This window comes from Silene latifolia, chromosome X (genome assembly GCF_048544455.1).
Source record: "Silene latifolia isolate original U9 population chromosome X, ASM4854445v1, whole genome shotgun sequence".
Lineage (NCBI taxonomy): Eukaryota > Viridiplantae > Streptophyta > Magnoliopsida > Caryophyllales > Caryophyllaceae > Silene > Silene latifolia.
In genome coordinates, this window is record NC_133537.1 from 85,538,199 (window position 1) to 85,551,881 (window position 13,683).

Sequence of the window (13,683 nt, forward strand, 5' to 3'; positions counted from 1 at the left end):
GTATTGTGTGACAAATTGGACATGTTACTAGACACGTCATTTAAATAATGCATTTTTAACAAATTAAAAATCATTATATTAACAAAATAAATCACATACAAAAATTAACTAGTAATTCACAATTACATTTACTTAAAATGGGTCATAGAATTATAAATCACAACTACTTGTATTTATAATAAACAATTCATCCTTATTTTAATTGTTTCATAAACAATAAATAAACCTTAAGTAATAAAACAATTTAATTACTTAATAAGGATCTTATTTAATCGAATTACAATAAGATACGTATTATCACTCATAAAATCATTTGTTCAATTTTAAGGAATTAATTAACTTGTATCATCATACAATTAATTAATTAATCAATTAAGAATGTTTTTCAAAAGGTATGACCTTAAGGGATCAACTGATCACCACCGTCATACGACAGTAATGCCAAACTCTAATCAGCCAATCATTACCGATTAATTTGGATCAGTTGACAATAAAATGTTACTTTCCCTTTAGTATTCTTAATACGAGATTTAAACATGTGATCGCATTATTGTCGAGGACACATGCTCCAACAATCTCCCACTTGTCCGCGATAAGTGTGCGTCACCAATTCTCTTGTCCTATTACTATCTCCCACTAAATGCAAGGAGTCTTGCATGTCGTACTTGCATTTGATCATATCTTGAGTGGTTTCCTCGATCTGAAGAATAACTGTCTAACCGGAATTATCTACCATAGATACCTTCCGAGCGTGGCCACGCATTTCTAGTTCATTGCTCCTTGAGTGGCCTTGAGATATAAGATAACCCTGACGGGGATGGACAATTCCTATTGCACTCTTCCCTTTGATTAGCCACAGCTCATCATGACCCAAAACATGCCCATTAGACCCCAATTACGAAGGTCGCCGGACATAAATCAAAGTCACTCTGAAATTGTGCCATTTTAGGCGAACAGTCATTAGTCAAAGAATCGACTCACAAGAATACCATAGTAGCTCTTGCCACGATCAGGCTATAAAAAATGCCGGAACACTACAAGCGGTCATAAGCCCGACAGAGTGTCCCTCACAGTCTGCCTATGTGATCGACTAGTCATCCCTTATGACTCTATGGTACTTGAACTTGCCATCAATCGCATCACACTCTAGTTGCATCGAGATGTCACCTCATATAAGTAACTAGGGGCTAATACTATGTTAATCCAGTTCACTTTAATGGGGTTCAATATTGTCTCAACAATCCCATTTGGATGTAACAAAGTACAGGATGAGTTAACGAAAACTCAAACAATAAATGTGATTATCACACACGAGTAGTCAATACCATATTACTATTCTATGTCTTATAATCATAAGTGTACTCATGCACTTGTGTAACGCAATAAAAGTTTAGCTTGTGAACATACCATGTATTCAAGTGTTCAAACTTTGTGAATTGCGATTTCCTTCAATTTTATGTTATCCCTTATAACATGAATTTGACTAAGTAAATGTCTAGACTTCATACTAGACATAGGTTCTTTAGCTTAAAAGGAGCTCTTATAGTTATCACATAACTTGAGATGTGGGTTTCGGTGGACAACACTACTTATAGTTTTAAAGTTCACCACCCAATCACAACGTACTTAGGTTCATTTCGTAGAATCTTGCAATGGATGACAATAAAATATACTTTTCTAGTCTCTTACTCCTTATGTCAATAAATTGCCTAGGATTTTCACAAATCCAAATGAGTCTCGAAACTAGAGTTTGTGTAACCTCTTAACACACAACTCGTTACACTTCCAAACTCTAGAACAGATCGTTAGTTCTCCTTGAGAATTCATGACGGTTCCTTGAGGCTTTCCAATGATTCTCACATTCATTAATTTATTATCGACTTATCATGATCGAAGCATGTGATTTATCTAGGACATGTGTATAATGGCATTACATGATCATACCAATTGCGGAAACACTGGTCATCGAATTCATGTAGAGAACAGTTCTTAGGTTCAGTAAATAACCATGACTCTATCATGGTAATTCTATATTCATTGACATGAAAAACCTACTTAACTGATTGATTTCTTTAAGATGAAGGATCATTATCAATATAATATACTTATCCAAGTGCCAATCCAACATCCCATGTTATAATAGATTCACACGATGTCCAATATCATCCAGAATTGAAAACCTAAATACTTCTTTATAAAAGACAGTATATGCTCGTCATTCCCAATGAGTAATAAGTTACACAATTTATGAAGGATGATTGCTCCCACTAAACTTCATGTCTAAACATGACAGTCACTTGCTCCCACTCAAGTCCATGTATTCACATGTTTCGTTTTTGACAACTCATTCGAAGCATTTTATGAATTGAAATAATCATTTCTTTTCTAAGTGTTAGTTAAAACCATATATGTCATTCACATATCCCTTTCAAAATACCCATTTTAAAAGCGGTCTTAATACTTTACTTATTTTCATAATGAGGTATAACAATGATTTGAATCCTTAGCATAGTTAACACTTAACTTAGCTTTCGTAGACATTTACATGCCACTCTATGCAACTCTTAAAAGACCAATCCCAAATAAATCCATTTACATGCATAGATACCATTTTAGTTTCATAAGGCTCTTAAGTAAAATGTCGAATTTTAAAATCTCTAGTTATATCCCTCCATCGATCAAAATCTTACAATCCAAGAACATCTTCTTTTGGTCTCCTTACGTAGTTCCCTCAAGAACATCTTCTTTTGGTCTACTCACGTAGTTTCCTCAAGAACATCTTCTTTTGGTCTCCTCTATAAGAAGAGTTTGTGGCTAAATTTACTCCCACTCTATCTTTAGGAAAAAATGCCCTTTTTCTCCAAAGATAGCTTTTGAGCCACAAAATAACTTAATAGTGATTTAATCGAGACATGTTAAAAGGATAATATAAACTAGGTGATTAAATTTTGATAGGTGTATCAAATAAGGTTGGCAACGTTCCCTTGTGTGAGTTCAACAAATCAATCATAACTTCATAATTGATCTTATATAAGTAAGTTGTGACATTAATCACAATGACATAAGGAGAATCGAATTCATAGCTCATGGACATATAATGACTCAATCATTATAATTGTCTATTTGATCAATTTAAGTTGATAAAATCTTAGTGTTTCTCGAAGCAAGTAGTGAATTATGATTAATTTTAGAACAAACGATACGATAAAGTAAGTGACTTGGGTTGCAAACCAAGTCACCAATATCCAAAATACAACCATTGTTTAAGGAAACAAACAAATTTCCAAGTCGAACGAGGAAATCAAAAAAGTTCTAAAAATTCAACATAAAACTAAAGGCAAAACAAAATAAAGCCAAGCATCCACCGATCTAGCATCATGGGTGGCTACATCTAGCTTCCCTCAAGATATTCTAGGCTTGATTTTCTTTGCCCTTGTCCTTGCTAGTATGCCCTAATTACAATAAAAAGGGTAAATATCACAACTTTTCTCAAAATACCAAAGTTGAGATTTGAAACATAAAAGATAGGGATAGTAATTTACCTACTAGAATAACTTTTCCAGCTTTGATGTCGCCTAGGTACTTAGGACAATTTCTCTTCCAATGCCCAACACCATTACAATAGTGGCATTTGTCCCCGGACGGGGCACCCTTCTTGGGCTTATAGGAGCTAGATTCACAAGCTTTTCCTTTGTTCTTGTAGGGAGTTTGCTTCTTTCCATTGTTACCTCCTTTCTTGAAATTCCCTTTGCTCTTATGATTAATGTTGAGCACATCCTTGGTGGTGCTAGCATTTAGCCCCATGTCCCTCTCGGCTTGCACAAGCATTTTGTGCAATTCATCGAAGGATACTTTCAAGTTTTGCATATTAAAATTCACCCTGAATTGGACATATGCTTTAACCTTGTTCAAGGAATGAAGAATTCGATTAACGATGAGTTCCTCGGGAATCTCTACCTTTTGCATTTTTAAGGTCTCAACATGCTCCATCAACTAGAGCACATGAGGGCTAACTTTTTGGCCCTCCTTAATGTTGAGATCGAAGAATGCGGATGCCGCTTCATATTGAATGATCCTTGGAGCTTGTGAAAACATGGTCACAAGCTTCATATAGATCTCATAGGCGGTGCTAATCTTTATAGCACTCCATTGGAGTTCGTCCTCCATATAGAAGATCAACACATTTTTTATCATGGCCGACTCCTTTTGGTAAGTCTCATAGGCTTGCCTAGCGGCGGGAGTAGACCTAGCGGTAGGTGCGGCGGGAGAGGCCTCGGTAAGGTAACGAATTATATCGTCACCCTCCGCGGGCAAGCGATGTTGTGCGTCCCAATCGGCGAAATTGGACCCATTCTTTTCTAATTTACAACGATCTATGAAGGATCGGAGCCATGAAACATTGGTGAGAGTGTTCAAGCTAGTGGTGGCGGATGAATGTGGAGTTGCCATTGCGATTGAGAAACAATATATGACTACAAAATTAAAAGTGAAGGAATAAATAAACATTTATTGTTTTAATAATACTTGTAAACATTTTAAACAAGTTTAAGCATTTATATAGTGACCTCTACCTAACTATTATAAATGATCCCGAGATCCAAATTCATATTAAGTTGGGCACGGTGACCCGATTCATCCCTTATCAATATAACTCGGTGGATTAACTCTTTAATCGATTCTACTTCTAGAACTCTCGGTCGATAAAATTACTCTAATATTTATCTTTAGCCCGGAACACATACGACTACGGTCACGAATACTTCCGTTGAGCTAAATCCAAATTTCGATGTAACAACATTTTATTACCCACTTACCCAACGTCACAAGTTTAGCACCCCGGTGAGCCGAGCCTACTTCCTTATGAAATTGGGATTCATGGTTTCTACTATTTGGTAAGGCTAATTCTCAATTATTATTTAGAGAGAGGTCTTGTCAATTTAATACCTATCATATTTTAAGTGAACTAAAGCGAGGAACTATGATAATTATAATTGACACGGTCGATGACTCGATAAAAGATATGCATGTGTAGTTATGGCGATTTGGCTATGCATGCAAATATATAAAACAAATGCATAGCATAAAGATAAAATCCTAGTATTGCCTTCCTAAAATAGTAAATCAAATAAACTATTAACAAATTCGGAAACCAACTCCTTTGGTCCCTTGAACTTCATTTGGCACGCACTTCAAGGTAACACCGTCTTTGTCGGACCACCTTCTCGAATGGCACCGTCTTCAAGGAACTCCGGAATAAATAAATTACATAGCTATTATACTTTATACAATATAAAATAAAATAAAACTAAACAAAATTAAAGTGATTCGAGATCACAATAATTACAACCGAATTGATATCCCCATTCATTTCGGGAAATACCAATTAAACTAAGGTCATACTAAGTACAAATTACATAATTCAAAATTACATAAAATAAAATATGACAATCATACTAAAAATGCAGCATTAATATATGTATAAAACATGCCATGTTATGTGCCAAATCGCCCTATTTAAGGTAATACCGTATATATGGTCCGGTTTTATGGATTATTGTGACAATTAACCTATTAAAATCACAAAATATTACATAAATCACATCTATATCCAAGTTAATTACCCCAACCTCTTAGGACTCAAAATTTAGTCTTCAATAAATATTTAACAATAATTCAACTTGATATTATACAATTGCTCTTTAATCACTATTATTCATAATAATAATAAGGAAATAATTCCCAAAAAGTCATAAAAATTCGAAAAATTCAAAATCATAATTTTGTATATTCTGGAAAATTCCCAACACCCCAAAATTTTAATAAAATTTGCCCTTTAGCTTATTTTAATTTATTTCACAAATAAATCGTATAAAACATAATTTTAACCCTTTAATTCCAAATTAAACACAAAATTATGCAATAAATCAAAATTAAAATTTTGAATATTTTTAACAAGTTTCTAGAACCTGGAAATGAAAAATTTTAAGCCCAAAAGTGGAATTTTTATTTTAATGACTGTTAAAGTTGCTTTTTATCAATTTATATCCCATAAAAATTAATAACCATTAAAATCATACGAAAATTAAAATGCAACCTTAGATATGATGTTCATAATATATATACAAAATTGGGAAAAATTTCATGCCATAAAATTCAATTTAGCTATTTATGTCAAAATAGTCACTATTTATTCGATTTTTACATCTAAAAATCAAAAATGATGCAAAATTAAATCATTTGATCTAAAAATTTACATACAATGTGTAAATATTAAATGTGACACCATACTAAATTTTCATGGGCAGGAACAAAGTCTAACCATTTTTAATATAAATACCTCTGTTTAATCGACTTTTAACATGTAAAAATCATAAAACATGCTATATAAAACCATTTTATATGAAATTTTACATACAACTTGTAAAATATGCATGTGAGGTCGTGTACAAATTTTAAGGTCAGAATCATAGTCTAACTATTTTTAGCATTTTAATTGTCATTTTACTCAATAAAATGTAATAAAAATACTAATAATCATTTTAAAGAGCAATAAATTACCATAAAGTATCAAAATGACCTAAAATAAATTTAGGATCAGAAGGTTTAACATGCAAAATTTTCGTGGCATTTAACTTCATAAATCACAAATTTTAAGTTTTATACGTTAACATATTAACTCGGAAAAACAAAACCGATTATGCATGCAACAACTCTTGCTCTGATACCAATTGTAGGATTCATATATCTCTTATTAGACCCCTCTAATAACTAAGTGTCTATAAGTTTAGTCATAAAACTTAAAGGAACTTATGCATGCATAACAATTTAAATAAAAGAGAATAAATTTAGTCTTTCTTACAAGGAGGGCCGAAATTTGGTTTATACTAAATTGGTCTCCTACCAAGTTAGTCTTCTTAAGAATAATCCAAATGCCCAAAACTCTTAGATCTAATTGCAATATCTACTCCTCAAGGATTGTACCAAGGAAATCCTTCTTACTGCAAATATTAATTTTATTACTAGAAATTAATATTTGTTCCCTTAAAAATACTAATATTAAGTGATTACTACTTCTAGTAATATATAAATAATATTAGAGATTTTAGTGAGAGTTTATTATTTTGTTCAACAACAAAATCTAGAGAGATAAATTTTTCTCTAGTTGTTTTCTAATTAGAATGAATTAGTGTGTGTGGAAAATACACTACTTGAGTGTATAGGGGAGAGGCAACTGGTTTTTGGCATGGGTAGAGTGCCCAATGCTTTTCCTTGTTGCTCTTCACAAGAGTGTAAGCTTGAATGCCTATAATTAGTAGGTAATGATAATGTTTCCCACTAATTAAATGATTAAAGCACAATAATCCTTCCTCTCCCATTTTGCACGGCACATACAAGTTAATATGGATCCATTTTAACTTTGTCAATTTGTTAATTTATATTGTGTGACAAATTGGACATGTTACTAGACATGTCATTTAAATAATGCATTTTTAATAAATTAAAAATCATTATATTAACAAAATAAATCACATACAAAAATTAACTTGTAATTCACAATTACATTTACTTAAAATGGGTCATAGAATTATAAATCACAACTACTTGTATTTATAATAAACAATTCATCCTTATTTTAATTGTTTCATAAACAATAAATAAACCTTAAGTAATAAAACAATTTAATTACTTAATACGGATCTTATTTAATCGAATTACAATAAGATACGTATTATCACTCACAAAAATCATTTGTTCAATTTTAAGGTATTAATTAACTTGTATCGACATACAATTAATTAATTAGTCAATTAAGAATGTTTCCCTAAAGGTATGATCTTAAGGGATCAACTGATCACCACTGTCGTACGACAGTAATGTTAAACTCTAGTTAGCCAATCATACCGATTAATGTGGATCAGTTGACAATAAAATTTTACTTTCCCTTTAGTATTCTTAATACAAGATTTAAGCATGTGATCGCATTATTGTCGAGGACACATGCTCCAAAATTTGTCACCTCTTTACTCGGGACGAGCAAAGGTTCGGTTTGGGGATATTTGATGTGACTCATATTTGAGCACATTTAGTCCCCGAACTAATCTCGTTCCTATGCTTTATAGTGCATAATTGGGTCATTTACTATCTTTAGTTCCCCATTTTGCATATTCTTTGAGGTTTTGTTTCCTTGGTAGGAGAGGAGTGCAAACCTTGCATTTACATGGCGAAATGGAGCTAAATTGATCGTATCTAATGACCAAGCATCAAAGGGAAGACGATACTAGGAGGCCTATGTAGATAATAAAGTGAAATGGGAAATGACGAAAGGATCCTTGCATCCCCGGATTGATCCTCGCGGATTATGAAGGAAGAAAACAAGAAATGTTGTCTGCCAAGGAATCCGAGCGGATCACAGAAGATCCGAGCGTCTCTCCACCAGCATCCGAGCGTCCCGTGACCAAGACGCTCGTCCTGAAGCAAGAAGATCCTAGCGTCTCCCTAGACAATCCGCTCGGATCGTACCCCAGAGAGCCCGTGCCTGTTTTCAAGTCGCTCGGATCATGGCAAGACTAGCAAAACGGAGATGCTCATTTCCTTCGAGAGGAGCATTTCCTCAACTTTTCTTAAGGACTTAATAGTCATTTAAGCCCTTAGTAACCCTAATTTATGTACCTAATCTTTAGTATAAATATCCCATGGTACTACTTAGATTAGAAGGCTCTCTTAATCATCTAGTAATCAAGTTCTAATCAATTAGTAATCATTCCTTAATCTTGTAATCAACTCTTAATTTAGTCTTTAATACAAATCTCAATACTTAATCTTTCCTTAATTTCTCTATTGTTCATCATTTATTTTGGGTAATTAGAAGATCATTTGGGTTTATTGGGAGATTGACAACCTTCCATCAATCATCAAGTAATTCTATTATTCTTTGCATTATTATTTTGGAATCTCCATAGGTATAATTCCCTTAATCCTTGCTTTAATTATTTTTAATCATTTTCATTCATTCATCATGTTTTGCCTTGTTAATGTGATTGACAACCTTGTTAGCATGTTAAACTTGATCATGAGTGAGTAGTTTCCTTAGCTAGGGTTAATAGGTAATTATGGGAAAACAACATGGGGAATGATTCATGCTTAATCTAATATGTTCACATAATTTATTTGCTTGCTTGTTGTGATTTCAACTTATTCACATGTTATGTTTTATGAAATGCGAGCCTATGAATCCTTGCATTTTTTACCCATCACTTATCTTTTCAATAAGGCTTGTAAGATATAAACTTACTCGAGTCTCATTAGACCATGCATAATGTTGAATAGGAAGGATTCAGTCGACTTGTAGGTGTTATACAATCTAATCGATTCGGCTCCGGGGCCCAAACCTTCTTAGGGATTATAAGATATACACTAACTCGATCCCATCACAACAATGATTGCTTGCTTATCATTTGAGAACATGTTTGTATGATCAACTCCCATGTATTCCCCTATGAACCCATGATACCCTAGTGCTTTTAATCAATTGTTTACACCTTAATTTTATCTACCTTGCTTTGTTTGATTAGTTTTAATTGATCTCCTATCTCAACCCCAAATTGTGACGCCCTAAGACACGACCATTTATAATTAAAAATCCTACATCAATACCCGTCCCTTGGGATCCGACCTTTGCTTGCCTCTTTACTAGGAGTAGTTGGTGAAGTTATAAATATTGTTTTGGTTGGGTAACTTTTGACGGCGAGTTTTATGAACCAGTACCTTTGTCCTCAATTGTTAAATGCTTTCGTCAAGAGCAGACTCCCTATGGTGTTAGAAACACTGGAGGATCACGGAATTCCCCTTCTTGCCTAGACAAGAAGAAGGGTCGTCCCCTCTCTTCCATGCACAAAAGTGGATTCGATGGATAAAGGGATCATTTGTATTTGAGTTTCATATAGGAGTTTGCTTTTGTTGTTGTTTTTTCCCCCCAATTTCTTGTGGCATTTGACATTTTGAGAACATTTCTTTGCCATTCCTTTTGATGTTTGGCATTTCAATACTTGACAATTTCAACTTTTTGCATTTTCTTTTAAATATTTTCAAAGTCACTCCATTTGTAGTGAGGGTGCTTATATTTGAAGTATAGGAGTTTTCATTTTTGTTACTCCTCTTTTCTTTTAATGCAATTGCAAACTTTTTGACTTTCATTTCAATACTTGAACTCAAATTTGAAAATTTTTTGTGCCCATTCCCTTTTTGATGACAAAATGTTGTAGAATATGGAATATGGTTGCATGGTTTCAAAGGTCACCTTGGAATAAACGGTAGCCAAAGAGTTATCACACCACAAGGTACTCTTGACTAGGCCTTAATCCATGGGTCAAAGGATACTAGCTTGACACATCCTAGGGTGTTTTACAAGTATTCTAATGAGCAAAGCCTCAAGAAGAAAAAGTATCTACTAGGGCGTTATATACACTTGTCAAGTTTCCCAAATAGATGCTTTCACAAAATTTTTCCTAAATGCAACTATATGACATGATGCAACTATCATTTATACAACCTAATGCACATGCTTCTACCAACTAGTATGCCAAATCATCTAAATGCAATCCTATAATCACATTGTTTCATACCGCATCAATCAAAATAAAGCCACATAGTCATTAACATAAAGAGGAAAAAGGAGATTGGAAAGATCATACCATGCGTTCTTGAATATCCTCATGTCTCGGATGTGACGTAGTCGATCAATGTAAAAAGGATAGACAAATACAATATATACGAACACAATATATATACAAGACTACACTATAAAGGAAATGAAAATGTTTTTGGGTTTTTCAGTTTTTTAAATTTTTATGGTTTTCATGTTTATGAAACAAAAAGACATGTTTTTGTATTTTTCAAAAATTTTCAATTTTTATCATTTTTGTTTAAAAATTCATGTTAGAATTTCCCATCCCCATACTAGTATGGGCATTGTCCTCAATGGCCAATACGATAGAAAATTATGCAAGCTATATGTGAGTGCATGATTTCTACACTAAATGCATACTATATGACACATAAACAAGTGAATGCATACTATACTATACTATATGATGCATGAATTTTTGTTTGGTTAGAGAGCATAATTTGAATTAACTCCCAATGCTTATGCTTGAACTTCCCCAAACCAAATGAGACACTATTGCTAGTGTAAAAATTTGGGGGAGTTCATGCACAAGAATGCTATGCATGAAACTAAATTTGTCATTTTGGATTTTTCATGGTGGGAACAATAAAAGACACATCAATGGGACCGAGGTGGGAGTCCTCTAGGTGGTGCTAGGACTTAAACACATGATCAAGATAAAAAAAAATTAAAAACAAGAGAAATGAACAAAGCTAAAGGAGGTGTAGGAAACTCACAATGGATTGTGGCATCCTCCAAAAAGCTTGCTAATCCTCAATCGTCGCTCATAGAGACATCACTTCCATCGTCATCATCATCATCAACTTCCTCATTAGTATCATCATCATCTACCTCCATAGACCCGGAGGCTTCACCATCATCACTTGAACTTTGATCCTCTTCTTCCTCATTTTCCTCTTCTTCTTCATCTTTTTCTTCACTCTCAACAACAATCTCCTCACCACCTATGCTAGCATCCCTAGGAGCATTAGGAAAGAATACTTCCCTATCCGCCCAACTAGGCAAAAGACATGATGGATCAAGGAGTCCTTGCCTAGCTAAGTGTAAGAGGGGCGGATATTGGGCCCGGTAAGCATTGACCCGGTCCTCAAAAGCTTCCTTATGCATGTGTTGCATCAATTTGGTCATGTAATCGTTACCTACCTAAACATCTTCGGGTCAGAATTCTTGGTAGGTGAACGGGTAGGGTGGAGTCACAATGGAGGAGGAGGGCTCGGCAATGGTTTCCCTATGTTGTTGCAAGATCATCTTGGCTTCACCGGAGAGTGGAAGAAGATATTTTGGGCTTTGGACATTGAGTCGGCAAATCTTGTTTGGTAGAATAAAGGACTTGGCATCTTTTGTAAGCCACTCAAATTTGTTGTCAAGGTTGTCATTCTTGACCCAATGGAATTTGTGAACCATATTGGCTAGATAAATGAGGTGGCCTCCCTTAACCGGCTTGTAAGTCCCATCTTTGTTGAAATCTCGGTTGAAGTGCTTTGTCAACCATGTTACCAATCCCCCATTTACTATAAAGGCTGCACCTTCTTTGCCATGGTTGATTGTAAGCCACCTTTCGATTAAGAGTTGAAGAATATTGTATTTCTTGGTGAACTTCTTATCGACATTCAAGGTTGACTCAAGATAGATGAAATCAATTTCGGTGCAATGATTAGTCCCCTTCCTAGCAATAAGAGTATTTACCACAACCTTGTGCCACACCCTTATGCCCAGATGGTGAACATAAAGGGCATGACATTCATGGAATGATTCGAATTTCCTTCCGGTGATAGCTTTCCACAAAGGGGCGGGATCATATTTTGAAGGTTCTTCTCATAAGTCGAGTCATTACCAAGACCGAATACCTTGCCAAACTCATTAAAGGATATCTTTCTAGTCACATTTTCAAGGCGGAATTCAATATTCTTTCGAGTCTCCACCTTTGTGACTTTCAATGAACTTAGAAATTCTAAGGTGAGGGAGGGGTAGGTAAATTCGTGCATATCAAATAATCTAAGCAACCCCATAGACTCAAAGAAGTTCTTGGTTCTTTCAAGGACACCCAATTTGGTCAAAGCATCTTGGCAAATAAACTTGGTGGGCAAAATCGTTTTTTTAGCAAGAGATATAAAAGCTTTCCTATGAGAATCATATGTGAAAGTTACCTCCGGATATTCATGTAATTGCTCAATAACCGGGATAGGAGTAGTAGCTTTCACCATAAGAGTAGGAGTTTCTTGAATTTCCACTCTTGCTTGTTGAACCACCATAGCTTTAGAAGCTTAAAGAGCTTGTTGCCTCTTTGAAAGATTTGATTTTGGGGGTGCCTGGTTTCCACCTTTTGTCCTTGCCATTGTTTTTCTCCTTATTAAAAATGTATCAACCACCAATGATTTGCTTGAATTCTTCTAGTATCCCCAAGCTTCAATGAATCCCAAATCGATTTAGGATTTTCGAAATTTGCCATGTAACCCTTGAAAATTGTTTCAACTTTGAGGATTTTGATGTTTAATTGGCTTTTTTTTGATAAAGGAGTAATTTTATTATGTTTTGAGGAAGTTTGGGTTTGATTTTGGCGAATTTGGTTGAGGAAGTTGAGTTTTATGGATGGAGGGATTGAGGGTTTTGAATGTGTGTTTGTGTTTTGAAAGAATGAAATGAAATGGGAATGGAGGATTTAAATCCCGTGTTTTTGTAATTCATCAGTAGGAGACGAGCGGCTTAGGCACGGGACGCTCAGATTGTAGTTCAGCTAGCATTATAAAATGAAACCCGTGTTGAGACAAGCGTCTTCTGGCTTGAGACGAGCGGATTAATCTGGGGACGCTCGTATTCATAGTCAAAGTGAAATTCCAAATTTTGATGTAAACAGGACGAGCGGATTCTCACTGAGATGAGCGTCTTTGGACCGAGACGAGCGGATTCTTGAGGAGACGCTCGGATTCTATCTCTGCCAAGACGAGCGTCTTACTGTCAAGACGCTCGGATGTTATCCAAGACGAGTGGATTCCCATAGG